Consider the following 24,156-nt stretch of genomic DNA (forward strand, 5'->3'; position numbering starts at 1 on the left):
GCAGAAATCAGTGAGAGTTCAGGGTAGGATACATTTAATCATGTTTTATAAGTCCCTCAACACTTGAAACATGTTTAAGTTTCTTAGAATACCTCACCAGCCCAGATCCTTGGAAGTACTGATGTGCCTAACTCCCACAGACATCATCCTCATCTTTAACCTGTTTTTCAAAATCTGACCCTGATTTGGTACTTCAGGGCCTTTGGCCTTGTTCCTCTGAGGTGTTGAGGAGTGTCTGCTCAGCATCAAGTCTTTCATCACCTACCCCTTGAATCTCCATCCTGAACACTTGGGGCTAGTGGCCTGGTCCCAAGCCTATCACTGCCAATGGAAAGATTTCCATTGGCTTCAACAGGCCTTGGAACAGTCTTTAAATCCTTAAATAACCTGTTCTGAAAAAGTCTATCCCCAAAATTAATCAAGGGAAGGAAGGTCTGTGAAAACACAGCCATCTACGTTCCCAGCTCCCTCCCAACCCCTCCCTTCCCCTCCTCCACGTTTCAAGCACTTCTGCAGGTGATTTCTGTAATTTTAATTAATTTTAATTGCCTGATTAATTTAATTGAAACACCACGGAAATTAAATGCACACATTATGGTGTGTAATTAACATTAAGGCAATGACACAAACTGGCCAGAGTGGAGCGAAGGTCTGTATGCTCTGTTAGTGATTCATGCTCTTCTATTGTTGGTGCTCAGGAACACGAGTTTGGAAGGAGTGTGAGACAGGGGCTGGTTTTGCAAGAGGTGCTGCTTGCTGGGAGAAAGCCACAGCAGGCTGGGATGAATTATGGGTGCCATGGCATGAAGCCTTGTTGATGAAACCTGCCTTGATCTGGAAGGTTTCGTCATGGCACCTGGTGAAACGAATGTGGGGTATGGGGTGGGGTGAGGGAAGAAGGAGTATCCAGAGCTTTCCTCAACAGAGAGGAAAACCTTCTCAAGCCAATGCAAAACCACCAGAAGTTGGTATAAAACTTCCCTTTTGCAAGAAGTGCAAAAACTGCCTCTTTGGAAGAGGGCTATGTTCTGTCTTTCTGTCTGTGCCAGGAACCATGGATGTATTTGCATGTTAATTTTGAGTGTTCATTAGAGTTATTTTTTTTATTTTCCTAACCTGAGGCTTTTTTTATTATCAGAAGGGTGGATGGATATTTTGCACGATAAGATCTTGTTTGCTGGGTTTTTTCTTGTGTTGTGCTTTTTTATTTTTCTTTTTTTTCTCCCTTGCTTTCTTTCTCTAACCTGGTGTGTCAAATTCCAGTCTGTGTGAAAGGTGAGGGCGTGTTAGAGAAGACAATGAAATGTTCTGCATATGCAGGGAACTCTGGAAAAAGCTCAGGGCTTTGCTCATCCCACCCCACTCCACCCCTGCCACTCCCAAAGAGCAACACAACACTGATGGGTGAGATCATTGCTCCGAGGGGGTAATAAAACCAAACCAGAAAGGGTAATTTAGCAACGCTATATATGGAAAAATTGGCCAGTTTTGTGCAACCACCGACTACTGCAAAGATGCCAAGCTGACAGAGGTAGACCAGATAGCATCTTTCAGATCACTACTGGTAAAGGTAGGGAGACTCCCCTTCACATATTTTATAGGACTGACAAAAATATAATCTTCTGGCCACTTTTTTTATCTCTTTTTTTGAAGATTCAGTTCAGAATAACTCATTGGTGTTGAATTGAATCAACCTCAACTTTAACCTGAAGCAAATAAAGACAGATCTACGCCTAAAACTATACATTTCTACTGCTTACCACTAGTATACCTATTTAAGAGAAAATTACAGTGACTTTCCCAAGACAATAAAATTCCCCACTCTCATAGCTATAAGTTCTACCAGACTCATCCAACTTTTCTTTGGCCATCCCTGACTCACAGTCCACCAGACCATTCCCAGAGATAATGTCCTCAGCTGCATGTACAAGCATGTTCTTATCACTTTCCAGGGCATGATATGATATTGCCAATCAGAGAAGTGGAAAAATTATCTTTTCTGAAGGTAAAAAGACCTAATGCAGTTGGAAGGGGGGAAAAAAATGTCCCACAGAAAGACTAGAAGTCACTGTTTTGTTTTGTTCTCTGCAGAATGGATCAAACCCCACCACTTTTAAGAGAACAAAGTCAAATGTCCTCTTCAGTACCCAATAGCTGAAGAGCCATCCCATAATTATAATCCTTTAGGTTTTAGGAGACCTGCATTAAACTCTCTCCCCTCTCCAAGTGGAATTAAACTCCTGCCTCCCACGCATGAGGAGCCTTCTAACCAGGCAGCATTAAGTATTTCCAATCCCTCCCAGTTGATGCTGTTCCACTTTGCAGCCCTAACCTGGATCTGGGATCCAGGTGCCTCCCTCCCAGAAGAGCAGCCTAATCAGCAGACTAGTGACTCATCCTGGCTCTTTGTCTGTGTGAGCTCTGAATTATTGCCTGCCAGGTGGAAGGGCTCCAGCGCCTTCTAGATCCCGCTGCCCTCAGATACCCTCCAGCCCAGAGGCTAGACCACTCAGCAGCTGGTTGGGAAACATCTGCTCAAATCAACTTTCTCCCTGATTCAGCTGCCTCCTCACCAAATATCCTGCTCACCTGCTTGGCGAGTGCTATGGGAGCATGCTGCCTTTCATTCCTCCCCTTGGATCTGTTCCAATCTCAAAAGAAAAATTAAATATTAGTCAATGCGGAAAGAAAACAGACTAATTCCTGAGGGTACTGGTTAGCACTTTTTCTGTGGGTTGTCTGTGACTGCATATTCACATGAAATAAGACCTTTTAAACAGGAGGAGTTTAATACATTCACTCTTCTTCACACCCAACAGCATGGGTACTCTCCAAGAAAGAAGAAATATTGAAGCTGACTTTCCCACTTCCTGCACAAAAATTCCAGTAACTGAGCAGCCACTGACAGAACAGATGCATCCTACTCTTATTTCACTTTCAGCTTTTGTTTACTCTAAAAAGTCTCTCCTGAATGAAGTTACAGGGAGACTTGACCTGAAGTGTTCAAGAAATGTCACGGCAGCTGAAATTGCATTTCACAGTAAACTTTGCTTATGACCAGAATGTAATAATGAAAAAAATGGACCACCATTTTCAGGTGCAGTTTTAAGAAGGAGCTGGAGGAACCTCCAGATGCCACCGTTAGGTCCCTCCTCTGCCCCCAGGCACTCAGTGACTCACAAAGGACCAGCAACTGCCTTGCCCAGTGCCACAGCTTTTCCTTAGATCTCCAAAGCCAGAGGAAATGCATCTTCAAATCATCTCTCCACATGTGAGATGTCCTAGCCTGACCTCAATGTCCTTCGGAGCCATAATGAAAAAGGAAAAGGGACCTTGTTATGGGGACCAGGAAGAGGGGGTGAGGCTTTAGCTCTGTCTTTGAACACAGAATGAAAGAATCATGGAATGACTGAGGTTGGAAGAGATGTCTGAAGGTCATCTGGTCCAACTCTTTGCTTAAGCAAGGCCTCCTCAAGATGGTTGCCATGCCCAGATAGCTTTTGAACACCTCCAAGAAGGAAGACTTCACAATCTCTCTGGATAGCCACTGCCAATGCTCTGTCACTCTCACAGTGAAAGAGTGTTTCCTGATGTTCAGAGGGAATCTCCTGTTTTTCAGTTTGTGTCCACTGCATTTAGTTGTGTCACGGGGCACCACTGCACCTAGTTCTGTCACTGGGCACCACTGCACAGGGTCTGGCTGCTTCCTCTTTACTCCCTCCTTTCAGGTGTTTATATACACTGTTTAGAATCTCCCAGTCCCTCTCTGGCCTGAACGATTTCAGCTGTCTCAGTCTTTCTTCATGTGTGAAATGTTCCAGTGTCATCATCTTTGTGGTCCTTCATTGTACTCTATCCACCAGTATGTCCATGTCTCTCTCGTGCTGGGTAGCCCAGAACTGGAAAATGTGCTCCAGGTGTGGCCACACCAGTGCTGAATAGAAGAGAAGGACCGTGTCCCTTGACCTGCTGACAATGTTTTACCTAGTGCATCCCAGGATGCCATTCATCATCTTTGTGACAAAAGCACATTTCTGGCTCATGTAGCACCTGGTCCTCCTCCACCTCTAGAGTTCTTTTTGTATTCTTTATTTGAATATAGCAGGAAATAGAAAAGAATAAACCCAAGAATAATTAATAAAAAGGGAAAATATTAATCACAGCGCTCTATCAGCAGCCCTGACTTTGACCAAGAGATTATCCATTTCATCTTCAAGGAAAGACTATTTGTCCTTGTCCCTTTCTTCTCAGCTGAGACCATCAGCAATGACTGTGCACAGGATAACCTTCACAAGCTGGCCTGCAAAGCCACAATGACTGTTATTCATAGCAATAGTCATTGTATTAATAATAAGGATCATTTTACATTTATAAAATTTAATAGTAGTAATAATATTTTAAATAAATCAGGGTAATAATAATAGAAGCAGTAATAGCAATAATTGGATCTTCATTCCACTACCATCTAGAGGTAATAGCAAAGGTTGTAGTCAAATTGTGGTAGATGTTACATGCTTCAGCAAGAGAACTTGAAACTCTTCACATTTTTCTGACCGGGTCAAAAACCAAGCACTACTACTCCCTCTATGCACTTGAGAGCAACAGAGTGAAATCCAAGCCCATTGTAAAGGATGTCCACTGATTTTTGGTGCCTCATTTTGCATCCCTAGGGCATGGCTTTCCTAAGACCTTAGCATTGTAGAAAGTTTTCTGTATTCCAGAGATAGAACCCATCAACCCTGACTGCCATAGTAATGGCTCAGCATATTTGCAAAGCAAAACAAAGAGTACTAAATAGGGTTCCTCAGGGGATTAAAAAACATGACTCCCGGAATTTTTTAGTCTCTCCAAGGACCTCAGCAAAACACCAACAGGGACAGAATTGAGTTCTCTCTGGGTGACTATTCAGCTTCCTTGACTGTAAGTCCTTCCCTTCTGTTTCTGAAAATCCCCTTCTCATTCTCTACATAATTCAAATTTCTGTGGCAAATGTGATCATGCAGGAGGTGCTCTTACTAACCTGGAAACATCCCAAAAATAGGGGAGTGTAAGCGTTTCTGGTGAAATTTGGGCTTTTTTTCTTTTTAATGGCGGGGGGGGGGGGGGAAAGGCCTTGGTTGCCCCTGTTGTAATACAACTAATTCTGTGGATGATTTTCAGTCACATGCAACTTTATACAAAGCTAGTTATATTTCAAATTTTATACAGACAATTAATCACTGTAAAGAGAGAACAACTACATCCATTACAGAGACTGATGTAGATTCTGACCAAGGCATTATAGGAGGAGGATCTGAAGCCCATTGCAAACATTGACAACTACTGGAGTTGCTATTAAGTTTGCAACTGAGTTCACTTTTTGCATGTACATTAAATGGATATATTTGTTGTAGAATCAAGTACTGCTCTGAAGGGAATCTGACTGAAACTCAAGAACCAAGCAAGTGTGAAAACATACCTGAATATAAGAAATGCTGACTTTTATATTATAGTTGGTATTGCATTCTCAGGCGAAGAATCTGTAATTATGTAAGACACTTTCAAGTATATATATGGGAGATCAAGGTCCAGCTGGACAGGGCCACCTGGTCTAGTGGAAAGTATTCCTATCCATTTCAGAGAATTAGATGATCTCTAAGGTCCTTTCTAAGCCAGACCATTCTATGATTTTATGAAGTGTATGACTTCTCAACCTCAATACTGCAATTCTTACTGTCTGAATGCTTGGCCACCCAAACTCAACCACATTGAAGCTTGTTGCTTACTTAAAATAAGTATCAGCTTCCATATGGGTGCACAACTCAACTTATTCATCGGGCAACCACCTCATGAACAATATTTGCCAACTTCCAGAGACACCCCAAAATGGAATTGCTTAATCAAGCCAGAGGAGAGAAGGGAATAGCCTAAACCAGTCAGTCATCATTAAAATAAAAGGGCCATAGTTCTTGTACTGATTTCATTACTTGAATAGAGAGTTTTTGGAAGAGGAGTGCCTTATGTTGATTTGATTCTGAGGCAAACAACATAGACATCCACAGCTACACAGTATTAGATCCACTGGCTTTGTTCAGCAGGAACCCACTGCTCTGGAAAGAATATGGAGATTTCACATAGTTTATTCACAACTCTAAGGCAGGAATCACTATTCCAAAACACTCCTTACAGATATAAGTTGGATTAGTACTCTGTAGTAACAGAGACTATGAATAACTGGAGCAGAAATAATATTCAAAGCAGGGAACAGGAGTGAAGATGAAAGCATCCCAATCACCAAGGAGCAAACTAGGAGTAAACACGGTGTTAGGCCAAAAAAGACTGTAAAAAGTTGTCAAGGAGCGGTGTGCTTGAAGTTCCTCTCTTGCCCTCTCTGCCTCCCTGGAGCAGCAGGAAACTGGACAGATTTTCAGAGTTCTCATGTCGAGATCTAAACAGGAGCCGAGAAGACAAATGAAGAGCTGTGAATCCACTTCAGCATCAGTTCAGGCAAAGCAAGTGCTAAGCAGCACCAATGCCAACCTCCCTACTACTAACAGCACCCAGGCTGTTTCCTCCCCACTGTGCCCATAAATGAGTCATGACAGATCAAGTCACATTCTACCTAAATTCTTACCCAGAAAAACTGGCTGAACTCTGGAAAGCCTCATACAGGTTTCTAGGGTTAGATGAAAAGCAAGAATGCCCTCTAACTTCCCCAAGCTACTCCCTTGCTTCCCAGGAAGCACAAACCCGGAATGCCGCAGGGCAATTAAAAGGATTGCACTGCCGAATAAACAGTGACAAATTGTAGATTAAAAAAAAGCCTGTTATTTGTGTGAAAGAAGCAGCCTTTGCCACCAAATGGATTCATCTGTCATTGCTCCTGATTGCTCCCTTTCCACTGAACGTCCCCTAAGAAAAATGTAAATCCTATGTAAATCCTTTATCACCCGACAATGTGCGTATCACAAGCTGCATGGGTTAGAACACAGGTCCATTTTTTCTCCAGACTGCGCCACTCCTCTTTCAAATTTCAAGGTCTTAATGTCTCAAGAGTGAGGTGGCAGAAGGCGTTGAAACCCTCTGGGACAGACTGAGCTAGGAAAGCCCTCACAAGAGGAGGAGAAGGGGAATCTCTTTATGGGTTTTGCTGCTGCAGTCAGCCCCACTATAGTTCAGTCTCTTCAGAGAGATGAATGGAGGCTGAGACACAGACCCAGAGCTCAGAAGAAGAGCATCTCCCCACGGGGAGGAGAAGGAGGGATGGAAAGGAGTACAAAGCTAAACAGTCAGCTGTGCAGAATTCACCTTCCACAGCACTTTCCTCAATAGTTTTTTCCTATCTTTGTGCCAGGTTGACACATTCATGCCACATTGCTTGGGTTATGATAGAAAAATCTAAAACATATATGTAGTAGCAGCCCCATGTTTACAGAAAGGCCAGTAATAGTTAATCTGAGGGCTGTGGCACTCGGCATTTGTTACTGACACATATATCAACCATGTTTATTGAGTAACCTGTGAAACACCTAGCCAACATGCCCACCAAACCCCAGGAAGCTCACAGACATGTGCAGGTTACTGAAAGCTGCATTAGCTTATCTCCTTTTCAGACAGCAGGACAGAAAATACAAGTTGTTGTCCAAATTCTAACCTCAATACACTCTTGTGGCACCCACAAGTGGATTTCAGCCCTGTGAGCTGTACCCCAGTTGGGATAACATCAGCCTAACAGAAGTCCTTCTAGTTTTCCAGAGGTCACTGTTTCTCTTTGAAAAGCCAGACCCAGAGAGCTGTTTGTGGAGCTGTGATTACAAAGATAAAGACTGAGGAGTTCCTGTTCATCAGGTGGGCTTAAAAACCTCAGATTTTTGGGGTTTGTGATTACCTACTTTAGTAGGTGTATGGAAGATCACTGTTATCAGATAATAATTTCATGAATGCACACCATTATTAAGGATGACTCCTGACATGTAAATCCAGCTTCATCCAGAGAGTTTCTATTATTATTATTATTATTATTATTATTATTATTATTATTGTTTATACCTTTTGCAACTCAGCTTATTTTAAGGTCACAGGTACCCCGAGGTAACCCTGAGGTAGCTCAAGGTTACCTCTTATGGTACAAATCATGTTGCCTTTAGTTTAAGCTATAAATGTTTGCTGAACTATGGTAGATGTTTGTGTGCACTCGTAGGCAGTGGTGAGTTGGGGTAATTTACCCTAACGTCATCCACAATTAAAGACTTATTTTCACTCTCTCTAAAACTACAAGGCACTGCTATTAAGGACCACTTTTGTGTAGTCAAGTAGGTCTTGGTCACTTTGATCTTAATTCTTATGAACTGAGATCCACCACACAAACAAAGAATGGATTTCTACCCCAGTACTCGTCTCCAATCCCAGCTGCAAAGACCCTTCTTTTCTGTGTTGTTTTGGCCACAAAGCATCCTTTCTATGGTTCTGTCACATCACACATAAACTACTTATCTCCACCTCATCAATATTTCTGCTTTGGTCTCCATCATGGGATACACCATTAAAAACTCAGCAGGTGTCCTACTGCAGAACACTGGTATCAGAAACTCCATGTTTTCTTTTTCGCATGGAGACCTGGGAAGGGCTCCAATCTCTTCGCTGTCTCTTTCTGACATTGTTAGACAAATTATCTTTTCTAAGGGAGAATACTGTGTCTGAAGAAAGAATTCAACCTCATGCTAATTAGTTAATTGCACCAGCAGCATTTCTCTTTCCTCACAGCTTTCAACCATTTCTGCAAGATTCATCCTGCCCAACAGCCTTCGACTCTTTCTGCCACAGTCAAGTTCTGTCTGTGTGGCTAAAGTCACGTATGAACAACAGCAGTGAGGTGATACAGCACAGGTATTCCAGGGCTGGGAAGAAAGCAAAAGCTGATGCCTTTGTGGGCATCTCTATTTTGGCACATGCAGAAGCAGACCCACAGTAGCTGTTTGGCCACAGTACTGTGCACACAAACTGTATCTTGCCTGTCTGTGTGTCTGCATACCTATGATATAGTTACAGGCAAACTCCAAACTGAAATTGCTGAAATGTTTGAAGAAAAACTGTCTTTTTAAGGGTTGTCTGCCAGTAACAAGCCCATAGTCCAGCCGTGAACATTAACACCACACAGGAACTGCCAAGAAATACCATCAGCAAATCACGTTTGTTCTTATAGACAGCAGATCCAAGACTGCTCAAGAAAGAAGCCCAAGATGACAGATGAGAACACAAAGCCATACAAGGTGTCTGTAAGGTCATGTCACCCATCATACAGGTTATACATGGTAGGATTCACACACAAAAGCTTACACAGGCTTGGACAGAAAGCACAGTTAGGCTGAGGCATGTGTGAACTTGAGGTTTTATACAAAATACGTCAAGATGTGCCCAGGGACACCAAGACCCATATCTATTAAGATACTTCTGTGTCTTCCGCTGTACACAGGCACTCTGTGATGTTTGCAGAAGTGACTGCAGAGAGGTAATGAGGTACATAAAATCCTGCCAAAGTACTGTCAAAGGTCCAAGAATGATTGCCTCATCCATGAGGTCCCAGAAAGCTTTCCAAGCTCTCCTCTGTATTTTAAGAAGTCTAAATATCCTCACTAATCTCACTCCAATAGTCAGAGAAAATTGTACTGAACAGTGATTTATCAAATTTAAAAATTAGAAAACTAAACACAAGGTCCAAGCAAAGGACTGAAGTGGTAAGTGGTTTGGGTGTCTGGCCCCAAAGCAGAAGCACAGTGTGAGGCCCCTGGGCTTTCCTTGCCTAATGCATAGGGAGTGTTAGGTATCTCAAAGAGTGGAGCTTTTCCTTACACCTCCTCTCTGGTCCTGCTACAGCCTCAAGCCTGAAGGCTTAAAACCAGGAAGTCTGCCACAACAGGGAGCAGCCCTGGGGCGAGACTCCATGTGGTGTATCGGAAGCCACAGAAATCAAGCCAGTTTGGAAATGCTGAGCACAGAGGGTGTGCCCAAACTTCAACCCATCCTAAAGTATATGAATCAGTTCTGCAAAGTACAATAGCTCCCTCCACTCAGGTTCCAGAGGGCCAAGCCCACTCCTGAGGGGAGACATCTGGAAGCACTCAGAAATGAGCTTTGCTCACTCTTTTTAAACACAGACCAAGACAAGGATGCACACACCTTTTTTTTTTTTAAATCAGAAGACAACTTACTGAAATCGCTGGCCCATGAAGTGAGAAATCTGGCTTCAGTGCTTTTTTCAGCCTGGAGGGATCTATACCACATTTCCCACCTCCTAAGAGAGGGTCCAAACCAATGGGGGTAAAATGAGGTTGAGATTGGGGAGATAGGATGTGCAGACGACTCTTCTTCTTGAAGCTGCACAGAAATGCATTCCGGGGGGCATAAGGAGATCAAAGAAACCTCTCGTAACCCAGACACACAAAGACCACCGCTCAGCAGTCTGGTGGTTAGGCTCTCAGCTGGCCGACAGGAGTTCTGGGTAAGAGTTGCACTAGTTAGAGACTTTTATATGAAAATCAGTCACAGGGATAAAAAGAACCGAACTGCATCTCACGGCAGGGAGAGGAATCCAGTTTCTCCATTCCTTCTCCTTGAGAAGGTGCCTGTAACAAAGAGTCAGGAATCAGGGAGCTGCAGAGAACTGTGAGATGTCATTTTTGAAACTATGGGCATCTTTGTGGTTTCTTTGGTTGTGGTTATGAACAGAAAAGTACATGAAAATATGGGCCACCTCACAGATTTGGTGTTCCAAACTCAAGAATGAGAAGTACTGAATCATAGATTAGAAGCAGGTAAACATTCATGCACGTTGCTTTTGACATTTTCTAGGCCCTGCAACCCAACTGTAAGCAAGATTTCCCTCCAGCAAGTTATCTTCTTTTCCTTTAAATCCTCTGTGAGTCTATATTCCTCTGAATCACATGAGAGAAAAAGGACGTGCTGGGGACATCTGATCCTGTTGAGACCAGAAGTGGGTGGGTCATGTACAGGGGGCAAAACACAGGATGTGAGTCAAAAGCTGCTGCCAAAGCATGGGTGTCCCAGTAATCCTCCAATGATAGACTGGGCCAACCAGCCATAACTGTCTCATGGGGTAGGTGAGAAAGGACCTTGCTGCATTGCTAGTGTGCAGGACACCAGCACTTACCTGTGCCAGAGCAGGCAGTGAAAGTGAGCTGAAGAATTCTTAGTCTCAATCCTTCAGACTTGAATGATCAATTCCTTTCTTACCCCATCTGCATCCTCATTCATTCACTGTTTTTCATGGGTCTAACAACTCCAAGGGCTAATTCTCCCTATACTACTGAAAGATAGGATTAATCAGTGGGTTCTCCCAAGAACACATTCCTCAACTTCTTTCTGATGTGAGCCCAGGAGAGAAACTGTATACCCAGGTGCCTAGGTAGAAGCCTTCCCTCCAGAAAATTCTCTTGTTTGAGGACATTTTTGAACTCCTTTGTATTTTGGGGCCAAAACAAAGAAAGAGTATTAATCCACAAACCAATATGAGGAATCATTTCATACAACTGCTATCCAAATCTCTAAATATACTCATGTAGATATATTTGCACTTACCAGTGGGGGCATTGCAGATGGGAATATTGGTCGTGGAAATGCCAACAGCACAGTTCTTCCATGTAAACCTCTGAAAAGCTTTTTCTATTTTTAACAGCACTTATGGGAAGCCCTCATGTCATATGGGAGTGTGTGTTTTTGTATAAGCACAGTGTCTGGAGATGCCCTGGTAGCTCAGGTTTAGCAGAGACACTGTCTTACAATCTCTGGCCTCACCATTTACACTAGGTTTTAGGCACAGAAAAGGAGCAAAGTTTAAACATCCTTTCCAAGGTGGGACATGTCTAAGCAGTTCATAGCCTGGAACCTATAGCTTCCCATGGCCTGTGTACTTTCTGAAATGAAATTTCTCTTACTTCTCTGCATATTTTAGCAAATTCTCCCAAACTCATTTTTCAACATTTGCATCTATCGCCATTCATCTTGCAAATTAAAATATTTCTGCATGACACTCTGACACACAGGAGAGAGGGGGGGAAAAAAACCAACACAAAAGCGTTCCTCAAAGTAACAGAACTACAGAGCTTTTCAAACTTCCTGTTTCATAGCACTGATAGAAAAAGTACACTGAGTTCCTATGAAGCACCCTCCTGACATTTCCAGACTTATTAGCCAGTTTTCACACTGACTTCAATCAACCTCTTTAATCCTCCAAGGAAAGAGCATTTTTAATTCACCGATTGGCTGATAAGCTTGAAGCCAAAAAATGATTTACACGTAGATGAATTGTGCTTACAAGATGGAACTTCGAGCATTAGAAGCGGATCTGAATTTCCTATCTGTCATTTTATTTGCCACATTCATTTTTGCTCTGCCATTACCCTTGCTGATTATGATCTTTCAGCGCTATTGGGCTCCTGCTTCCACAGTTTTTAATCTGCCTTTAATCCCATAGATTTTAAATATTCCCCGGCACCGAGAGACTGGAGGCAATTAACTGCCCTTCTGATGCTCTCCTTATCAGTTGCCTCCTTGTATCTCTCAGAAGCAGCCTCAAGACACTTCCAGGCTGACAAATACTACCAGCATTTCTGATGAAGCAGCCGCAGCAAATGCAATGTGAAGTCCAGCTGCGTAACCTGATTCTAAAAAATCCAGTCATTCAAAAAAATAAATAAATGCAGCACTGGCATCTAAACTCCTCTTCCATTTTGACTTGATGTGAATGGAAATAAACAAAATAAACCTTTAATTTTTTAGGCTGTAGGGTTTTTTATTTTTCCTTTGATTTTGCTTTTGTTTTCTTTCCCTTTTTTTTTCCTGAGAGATAATTTTTGTCCCTTCCAATCTGATTGTTGTTTCAAATTGAAAAATGAGGCTGTTTTCTTAGATCTGTTGGGGCATTTCTGATGCCCAGAAAACAGATCTGCTGGGCAGCCAAAGATCCTTGGTTCAGAATACGCATATTTTTGTTCTCAAGCACAAACAATAAAAAAGGCTGTGCTAGTTCACCTACCACTAGTTGATGCAGTGTAAATTTTCCTACCTTTCTAGAGGATGCCTACTCAAATTTCGACTGTGTAAACTCAGCTCTGTGCATGTTTCCATTACCTCAAAGATCTGATACCATAAATGAAGAATCAAATCAGTGTGACACAGCTCATGAAAAGATGTTTTTTATTAAAAACCATCTGTTTATTCACTAACGTATACATTTACATAACCCTTCAAGAATGCTAAACTTTCATTCAAATAGGTCACATGGCAATAATAGTTGGGAAATGCACAGAATTAAATGGAAAGGGCCCAATTTTCTGTGACTTTGCACCTAAGAAAATCAATAATAGCCCAGCAAAACAAAGGTAAGGTGTTATTATTTTCATCTTCTTCAGAGGCACAAATTACTACCTCTGAGATAAATTAAAGAATTCATTTTTTTTCTAGTAATATATATACACATAAGTATATATGTACACATATATATGTGTGCATATCTATAACATAGAAAATTTAGACTTCATCTTTACTGATGAGGCAAATGTTCTACTTAATTCATAAAATTGCCATTACTACAGCTCTGTGAGCTAATAGTATTGTGTGGAATGGGAAATTTACCCAGGCTTAAAATTTCATAGAATAGCTGAAAATGGGTATGGGAAAATTTATGATCTTCTACTTATTGTCTTAACTGTCTTTTTCCATTTATATCCTCAAAATAAATGGAAAAATGTTTGTTAGAGTGGGGGAAGAGGGGCCAAAATCCCTGAGAAGAAAGAAAAGAGTTCTGGGTTGTAATCCAATTTTTGGGAACTTAAAATCAGCAGTATTTGTCCAGGACAAAGGTCGTCTCAACTTGAGATCCTGTTTTAACAAAGGCTGAAAACAAACACACAAAGAGCATAAGAAAAGCAGAGACACATGACAGTACGTCCCAAATATGCCAGAAATTTGCAGATCAAGAGTTTCTGAGCCAGAGATCATGTCCTTATATTCAACAACTTTAAATAGCTTTCTCTTCCATTAACTTCTCCTGTGGTCCCCTTAAACCATATAGATTTTAAGCATCGGCAGCATCCCGTGACAGTGAGTTCGCCAGCACGGCTACATGGCAGAAACACTGATGTTTGGAGGAGATCTGCTGGGCTATATCACATCGTGCTGGCTCGTTCCAAGCAGCGGATATATCAGATCCCCAAAAAGGCACAGAAACACAAATTCTTGGAGTAAATTTATATTCCTCTGCTGAATTGAGTGATGGCATTCCAACTAAGTCAGAGGAACTTGAACGATTCCTACTTGCTCAGTAGCTTATCTGAGGTTAGTGGAACTATGCTGATTCTCATTAGCTGAGAATTTAGCTCAATATTTTATTTTTGAACGTGTCATACAGAATTATGAATTCCATTCCAGTCAAGCTGATACATTGTGCTCACAGCTGCAGGAGACGAGCAATTAAATTGATAATATTTGATGATAGTGTATGTATGTGTGTGGGGGGAACACATTCAATTTTGTTTGGCTCTTGAAACAAAGTCTCTGATTTTTGCAAGGTTGCAATTCTGTTTCTCCATGTGTGATTGAGCCTGTCTTTCCCTTCCAAAGGGAGTGCCTGCATGCTGGAATTAAAATTTGCTCATGACTATCAGACAGCTATCTGTGACCGATTTGTTCTCACAATCTTCAAGGTAGGTATGGAAGAATCAACATCAGAACAAGTTTCTCTTTCCATATGCATCAGTTTGTAAAGGCTGTTCCATAGGTCAACAGGTAGCACACTATTTGTGAAGTGAGTTTACAGTGTCTTAACACAGAACATCTCAACAAAGTCCTGGAAGGAGATATGTTTCTTTGGTGGACGCATCTCCCAGGAGAACTGGATCATAAGTAATTTCTTTATTTCCCAAACCCTTAGCCAAAATAAAAAAAGTATAAAAGTATTTTTTTTAAAAATATTTTCGCCCAGTGCTGGCCTGGACAATATTTGGACCATCAATATAAAGGTAGAAGTGCTTCATTGAAAGGCTGTTTTTTTTTCCCTTCCCTCTTGTGCATTTCTGATTAAAGACCAGAAGAAAGCAGCCAACTGTGTGTCTTGGATCCTGAGCCAAAAGCATCTGAGTCGATGAAAATACTCCTTATTGATGCCATAGCCTTCAGAATGTGTTGCCAGTGAACTACTATGACATTTGTATGGACCATGCTTTACTCATTATTATCCCTGGCTGTTTATATTTACAGATGTAATAAAACATATGTAGAAAAACTGTTCTTCTTTGTTGTACATTTGTGCAGTGTCTAATATAGCCACAACAGCAGGCTTTGAATGTTATAATAATATTACAGATAAAACATAATCGGACTGGTCATGCAGAGTTCAGTTGAGGAGTTTTCTATCTGCAGTGAATGGCATCATTTTCCATCATACAAAATAATTGTCCTTTACATTACTTACCATTCCTTATCGGCAATAATAATAGTTAAATTTTATTAGTGCCTGGGATGACAAATAGTTCAACAATATTTTAAAATTAATATACAAAGTATTCATGGGGATGTGTTTACCTGCCAATACTGGGGCGCTGAAATGCATCAGTATAAGAGCAGGGAAGGACTAGGGGAACAGGAAAGTGCTAAACTGATCATGAGATAATTGTTTTAAAGGTAAAAATACATATGTGTATATGTACTTAGTCGAGTGATGCCTCATATCAAATTCATAATATAGCAGAGGGGTTTGTATAAGAATAGGTTGGGTTTTAGGGGAAATAACAGAGCTTTGGTTAGATTTAGGATGTTGTTGTTGTCGTTTTAATTTTTCTTGAGAAAATATAAACAATTGCCCCACCAAACAGCAAATTGTGGTAGAAGCAAACAGACCGAAGAAAGAAACTTTGTTATATAACACCACGAACCTGTGGTAACTATCCCCAGTGTGTGTTGTTTGCTGTGACTTACAGCTTTGCTTAAGCATTTTAAAGATTCTTGCAGGTCTTTTTCAAGCTGCCAGCTCTAGCCTAGGAATTATGGTAATGTGCCACTTCTGAGCCCTCGGCAGGATTTGCAACAGAGAAATCACATCAGCCTATGCTGATTAACAATTCCATTCCATCCAGAGATTTATATAAAAAAACTATCTTACATTTTGCTTTTTAATAAGAACGATCGCTATCTCAAATTGAGTCCCAGCAAATTTTAATAAAGGCCCAAGGTTGAGTGGCATTTTGCATGCTGATTTAGCTGTGATTGCTTGCTTTTGATGAGCACCAGCCGGGCATGTATAGCTTTCCTCAGAGCAGGTTTAAAGACCAGTAGTAAGGAAAAGGATAAAAATAAAAACTTCCAACTGAAATTCGAGGTCTTTTCTTTCTATGATTGATTACTGAATAAATACCTACACATATCTCTGCATTCAACCCACAAGTAATATTCCCTACAGCAAAACAGCTGTTTTAATGGATTTTAATATACTATAGTGTCAAAATATGTTAAGTTTGAAGGCTGCAATTATTAAAATAAAAAAAGATATGATCAATCTATTTATCTATCTATCTTCATGACAACTCCTCAGTTTAATCAGCTGAGTACAGATTGGAATAAACCAATGCTATTTTTCTGTGTTTGTCTGAGGGTCTGGGTTTAGCACAATTTTTGCCATTGTTTTGGTAGCACCTTCAGTGCTCTGAATAATGGTGGCATATAGGTATGATAAGGTACAGGGTTTCTGTTGTTATGCAATAGAGATGGTCTCTATCGGGGGCTATTAAAATAGAGGAACAAATTATCAGGTTTCAGCTTTTGTAGTCACATTTTCCCCTCTTTGTGTTTTGAGTAAAAATATGCCCTGGAAGTATTTATTTGGAGAAAACTGCCTTCTGAAGATACGAGGGGGAAAAAGAGGTTGCACAAAACTGCTGAAGTCGAATCTCAGTGGCAGCGTGTTTGTGTGTGTGTGTGCCTGTGTGTGTTTGTGTCTTGTGTACTCGTTATGAAAGCAGCAACACCATAAAAGTGATCAGGTAAAGCCTTCCATTTGTTTTGATTCAGCTTTTATGGTTCTTCTTTTTCATCCTTCTCAATAAATTGTATTTCAACTTTTCTCATTAAAATAGTAACCCTTTCTTGCTCCAACTTGGGGAACAACAGAGGCAAAAACCCTTTCATATAGGAACCATCCATCATCATTAGAAATAATGATCCTCCCACACAGTAACTAGTGCAATGTACGTGAAGGAGCAACTAATTCCCACCCAGTTTCCCTTGCCTCTTTCTCTTTGAGGGATTGCAAATGATAATTTAAAGAAACAGTGTGTGAAAGACGCCTTCAGTCACAGGAAAGCTATTTCCATCTTGTAAACTGGGAAATCGCGTTAGGTGAGACAAAAAGGATCCCTTATGATTTCAGTGGAGACATGGCTTTTTATTCCAGATTAATGTCCCTTGTTGCTTTAGCACACACAGGGAACCATTTTTACTAAAATGTTTTTGTTTCATAGGGAGTAACAGAGGGAAAGAATCAAAAGTAATGACCAATCCACTGGGAGGCAGCTTCTAGTTACCTGCCTTTAGCCTACCTGATGTACTGCTGCACATCAGTTAAGCACATCCTGAAGTCCAGAGCTTCAGCTCTTATACTTAAGTCCAAGAATATAGAATGGTTTTAGAATGGTTTCGGTTGGAAGGGATCTTAAAAATCATCACGTTTCAACCACATGCCATTTTAAGTCGTCAGCGCCCTGATTAAGGCATCTCTGTAGTTTCTGTCTATGTTTTGTGTACAGAAGAGCATATCCTGGAGGGATATACCTGGTATTAGGTAGGACTAAAACCTCACTAGTGGTGTCCATCAAGGAGGTCCATGGATGCTGCCCCTCCAGAAGGACTTCAATGCTTGCTGATCACACCTGACAGAAAAGACTTGGGGGATTTCAGAATCCAAAAATAATGGCAGTCCTCAAGCCCCTCCTTCCACTATCTTACCATGGAGGTGCCTCAGCTTGTCAGTTGCCTCCTGGCTTAGCTTGGACAGTCCCACTACAATCTGGCACAACAAGGCAGGGTGGCACTGGAATCCCCTGAGGGATCCAATCCTGGAGGTATGCTGGGAACACACCCACCTCTCACTCACAAGATCACACCCTTCAAGAATGCAGTCATGGCTGCTTTCTCGTTATAAATGCAGCTGGCAGAGGAGGAGGTAGCAACGCCAGTGCCCTCCACTGTTGTAATAATCTCAGGATTAAAGCACTCACCTGGGTCCTGAGCCTTCCTCAGCCCCAGGGGTTCAGAGTTCCCATTTCCCATGTAACCATCCTAAACTGAGCTATTGGATGAGAGTGAAGTCCAGGGCATGGGGAGGAGAAACCATTTAGTTCCTCCTTCAAACTATGCTGATGAGTAGAGAGAAAGAAACGAAAAAGCCGGGGTACCCCAAGGTGACTTTTAAGCAGAGCGTGTGTCCATGTCCTAGGGATTAAAAAGAGGAATGTCTTAAGTCTCAGTTTCCACTTTTTTTGCTTATGAGTATTTTGCACTACAGAGCTGTGGACTAGGATTTGAAGGATGTAGAGGGTATAATCTCTAGGAGAAAACACTTCATTCATTAAATGCCAATTCAACTTAGCCCCAGAATTGTCTCTCCCCCTTCCTAAATCCAAATCTCATTCTATGTCTAGATAAACAGACACCAGCCTGAAAGAAAAAGAGAAAACCCCCAGAACCCCAGCATCTCTTTCTCCTCACAAAGGGTCATGGGAATCTCTACATCTTTCCTGTGCAGTCCCACAACTTGACCAAGGAATGCAGAAATGCTTTCTCCACCCAGCGTCACCTGCAGTCTTGTGGTTGGGGTACTCCCATGGCAATTGGGAAACATAGGTTTGAACCTCCCAGGCAGAGGCAAACCCAAAACTTGTCTTGCTTTTCTCAGGCAAGTGGTTTTAACCACTGAACTACAACATAAATGGAGGGAGGCTCCTCCTTTTCCTTTGGTGACTGTGTTTTTGAAGGCAGCAAAACACAAAACAAAGCTGATTTGCTCAGCCCTTTGAAGACCTTCTCAGGTGAAGCCTGGAACCTACCTGTCCCAGCCATGCCTCCCTGCAGTACTGATTCAGTCACTGCCACTTCTTTGTTTTGGTTTTTTTGACCATTTACTGCTCAATGTGGGGCTCTGGAAGTATTTTTCTAAGGTATTAAAAGTTCTTCACATACCAACACTGAGTTGGGGGTTTATTCTGGGCACATCAGCCCAAGAGTTAAGTATTGCCATGACTTGTCCCATTTGGAATAAGCACAAAACAAACACCGTGTTAAAGTCCTGTGTTAGCACCTTCTGCAAATGACAAAACTTTCTCTCAGAAATGTGAGCTTCCTGCTCCAAGTCACCCCTTCAAAAAAGTTCACATTGGTGAGAGCAAGTAGGGTAAGCATAGAGCCTCTTCCAGCAAGATACCTCAACCCACATGGATGACTTCAGCCAGCTCCAAGAACTGCTGTGAATGTAGTGCCTCCTATCCTGGTCTGGATCAGGCCTTAAGGACAGAGTTGAAACTTCAATAAAGGTTTTTATGAAGGAAGGAGGGATAACATACCACAACAGAGGTGCCATTTCAAAAAACTTAATGACTTAAGGCAGATACTCAGAAACCATTGAGATGACTGTGGGATGACCTGAATCCTCAAAATGTTCTGCACTCTGGCTCAGACCCAATTGGGCAATGCAGTGCATAGTTCCTTTATTGCATATAACCCGGTTCAGTGGGACCACTCCTGCTTGTAGTCTAGAGTGGGTTTATATGTGCAGCTGGATGCAAGCCAGAACACTCAATACTTTGCCTAATTTAGCTTAAAAATATATAATGGAGCCTAATGCCTGGCAGTGGATGCAGAAAAGTGAAACTTCTTATCTGCCAATATTTTTTGCAGTAGTGATATCAGCTTTTGACTTATCCCAGATGTTTACTTAGGGTAGAAAACTGTCCTGAAATGCAAGTAAATATCTAGGTGTGAAATGAATTGATATAGTTTTCTTCATTTGAGAGAAAAATACATTTCTGGTATCGCTATATCACTCTCTCACTGCTAAAATATGCCATCGGAGAATAAGCCACCACTTTCCATTTCTTGTCTTTTGAAGTTAATTTCCGATCCTAACAGTAAATCAGAGTTCTGTAATCTTGCTGATACATTACAGGGGAATGAAAATTTAATTTTTAATGAGATCTTTACTTAAAAAAATACTTACAAAAACGAAGAAAGCCGTGTTCAATCAAAAGTAGGGCTTTGGCATGCGATGGCTAAGTTTAGAATGAAAAGTAACATCAAAGAGATGTCTTTTAGTTTAATTTCAAATAGCACATGCCACCTTGGAAGGGATAAATTCTGGAACATTTCTGTAAAATCTAGAAAATGCCATTTAAGCCTAAGGAAATCTAAATAATAAGCAAAATATAACACTCACTGGTGAGTGAACACAAGGTCACCAAACTCTGTGAGTGATCTGCAGGAAGAGAAGCGCATATATTTGTAATAGTCACAAGATCATGCTCATTATATCCAGTTGAAGGATGTTGTCTGAAAATCCCTATGTGCATCTCTTCTGCTGCCTGGCTTTTTGTGGTATGACTTAAACAGAGTCCCAGAAATCTTTTTGTATTTGGCAAATCTCTCCTGCCACATATCATATGGGTAGGTTAAGAATCTTGTGAGCTCTACAGGAAAAAAATAACCAGGGCTATCCAGCAACTGGCGAAATGCGAGTGCAAAATTACTGCTCAGTTGTGAAAACATCCAAAATCTCTAGACCCAAACAGCACCCTCCAAACTGATGGCAACTTTGGCATTTTCTGCAGGATCTGGCCTATACGTAATATGCAGATCCTGTCTGGAAAAGAAGCATGAGGAGATATTCAGCTGGATAATTCTTAAAATCCGTGAAAGTTGATGAGCCTGGTAACAAATGGACATTGTGAATGCCATTTTACATACAACAAATGTGACATTGTGCCTACTTCCCCAGAGTCAATTAAGGTCAGCCATCAGCTTTCATGGACATTTGTTCTAACTCAAAACACTTTCCAAAAGAAAAGAAACCACCAAGCCCATTTCCCTTTGGTGTGCAACCATTTTTACGACAACATTTTCACAGTACCATGAACTCCTTCCTGTCATTTTTCAGGCTGAAGAAAGCAGCAACCCTCAGGCAGGAACCCATGAAAAGTCACACGCCATTTCAAAACCTCTAGACCAGGATTCCAGAAAATGTCCATTTCAAAAAACTACTGGAGTTTAGACCTATTTGACTCAATATTTACTGGAAAATCTGCCTCATGTCAAGCTGAGCAGCAGCGTCAGAGAGAAGCTGAAGAGTCCCCTCTGGAAGAATTATCCACTAAGCAGATAAAAACTAATGTCTGTGACAAACAACCTTTTGTCAAATCAGCACATTTTAAAGACCACGTATTTTCTCAGCCTAGGCTGCAGTTCCTATTTGTGCTTTCACACCATTGCTTTGAGACCTGATAAGATGCTATCAACAGGCCCTCTAAGTACTCAAGAACCACTTTAAGGGGAATCACTGGGGCAATTACCATAAGCAGTGAAAGATATGGTATTTATTGATGGGAGATTAATATTGGCCAGAATGCAATTGATTTTTTCCCTGCAGCTTTATTTTCAAGTTCTTACACTGTTTTGTGGCCTGCTGTGGTCTTTCAGGTTTCTTTCTCTTATAGATATGAATTTATTTTTAACTATCACTCTAATTGGTTGGAGTTCTTCCAAGAGTCTCCAATTTACTCTTAGTGTGTTTGATATAAATTGCCCTAATTTAATTAATAAAAGGAATGAGATGAAGAAGCTGGGAAGCAGGATCTCAGTGCTATCAAGTTTCAACATAAGCATCCTAGATGTAGTAAGGCAGGTCTTTTCCATCTAAGGTTGATGTTTCTGTAACAGCCACAAAACTAAGAGCTAGACCTAATGAAAGGACTTAGGTATGTACAACATCGTTTCTGCAATGCCTTCATTTTAGGTGCTTGGAACTGTGAAAGAAATCCTAAACGTGGAGCTTGGCTACTCATTAGTAGGTGAGGTGAAACTCTTTTAGCTGAACACGGATCAGCAAAGAAACTGACTCATTGAGCAGATTTGAACCTTCCTGCAGAAATATGGAGCATGATGTGAAAAACAAAGGAGTGGGAAGAAGGGAAGACATAATTTTCCAGTAAATTTCTTCAACTAAGTTCTTTCAAAGATTACCAGAAGACAAAATTTGGGATTTTTTTTCAATGCTTAAGTGCATATGGAGTTGAGTACAGGCTTGATAGCTGCCAAGTAGTTGGAGTAACTACCCATAAAGTAGGCAAAAGATTTTGTTCTTCCTGAGCTAGGAAGATGCTGTGTGTCCTTCCTTTCATAACCCTTAGATGTGGGGTGAAATCCTGCAAGGGCCATCGAGACCTGTTCTTGGACCTCATGAGCATCAAAGATCATAAAATCATGGAATTGTGGAATCATAGAATGATTTGGATCGGAAGGGATCTTAAAGGATAATATAGTTCCAAACCCTCTGCCATGGACAGGAACATTTTTCACTAGACCAGGTTATTCTGGGTCCCCTACAACCTGGTCTTGAACACTTCCAGGGATGGGGTATCCACAATTTAAGATCACATAGCAGGGCTGGTCGCTGAGTGGGGACTGAAAATTCAAGCTGTGGGGTAGACACCTGCAATGGCATTTGGACAGTTGTGACCTTTGTTCCTACTAAATCTTCAGAAATGCTGCTTTTACTTTTTCCTAGGCAGTCATAAATTAAAATCAAGTAGATCTTCAAGGATGAAATCATGGAAGAGAAATTACCAAAATGTAGATGATTTTTGAATGCTAAGAGGTAGACCTGGCCTTTGCTGAATGGTGCTCAACATATCTTAAAACAGAAACTTCCAGGGATGCCTTTAGAAAAAAAAAAAAATATATATATATATATATTCCTGAAACCATTTTCATTAGTAAGACTATGAAAGCAGAAATGGAGATATTAAAAACTAAACCTAAATTTTTTTTCAATTATTTGAGAATTTTCTTTTAGCACATTTTAACTCTGCTAACAAATATTGAGGAGGGAAAAGATATCTTCTGACAGATAAACCAGTGGGTTTTAAGAAGTTTCATAAGAAGAAGGAAAATGTTTTTTAAACTTAAAAAAGGTTTTTTTTAGAAACACATATCTTAAAGATCTTTTAAGATAGAAAGAGGTATTTTCAGACTCGCTTTGGAATTAAGCAGAATTAAAACCAGGCAAAAGACAATTTTTTTTTTTTGGGTGGGGGGTTCTCTTGCCTTTAAGTATTTCTTCAGTTCTGCCTGTCTTTGAAAAATGCAAAATAGTCTCTTGCCTGCCAAAAAGCCCCTTGTGGCAAGCACAATGCCTTTGCTGGCCAACAAGCAGATGTATAACTTCCCAACCTTGCATTCTTTGCACACAAAAAATTTCCATTGATTTCAGTAGGAGTTCTGCACAAAAGGATGGAGTCTTTGGGCTAATGCAAGACAACGAAATGGAAGAAAGTGCTTACTGTACTGAGAATACGCATCTGAATTGGTTTTATCACAGCTGACAGAGCAGTAAAAGAAGTTTATGCGCAATAAACAGCTCTTGTGGTTAGAGTGACGTTGTTCATTCCTAGCCTAGAATTTGGAAGGAGTTATTAGTTAATAAAGTTTAATTTGATGAAGAGAATATTTTTAACGCCCTAAACGGCACTCTATGAAGATGACTGATAGGGCCAGCCTGCTCACAGAAAGAAATGCGATTAATTGGTTTAATGAACTCACTACATTAATTAGCTAATGTCTGTGCAGTTTTAGAATGCAACTGAACAGGCAAATCCTGGAGAAGTTGTGCTCCAGATTAATTCCCCGCAAAGTCCCTTTGCTCTTCTTCAGCAGTAGCAGTTACCAAAATGGTCAGTCAGGATAGACATAATACTTCCCCTTCATGCAGAACTTGACCAGCTCCATTCATGAAGCATCCAGTGCCATAAGGGAGAGGGCAGATGGTGGGAGGTGTTAGGGTATGGCAGAGAAATGGGTATTTCTTGTATTTACAATAAACAGCAACTTTCTGTGTCTTGCAGACTG

This window comes from Pithys albifrons, chromosome 3, assembly GCF_047495875.1.
Source record: "Pithys albifrons albifrons isolate INPA30051 chromosome 3, PitAlb_v1, whole genome shotgun sequence".
In the NCBI taxonomy this organism is placed as follows: domain Eukaryota; kingdom Metazoa; phylum Chordata; class Aves; order Passeriformes; family Thamnophilidae; genus Pithys; species Pithys albifrons.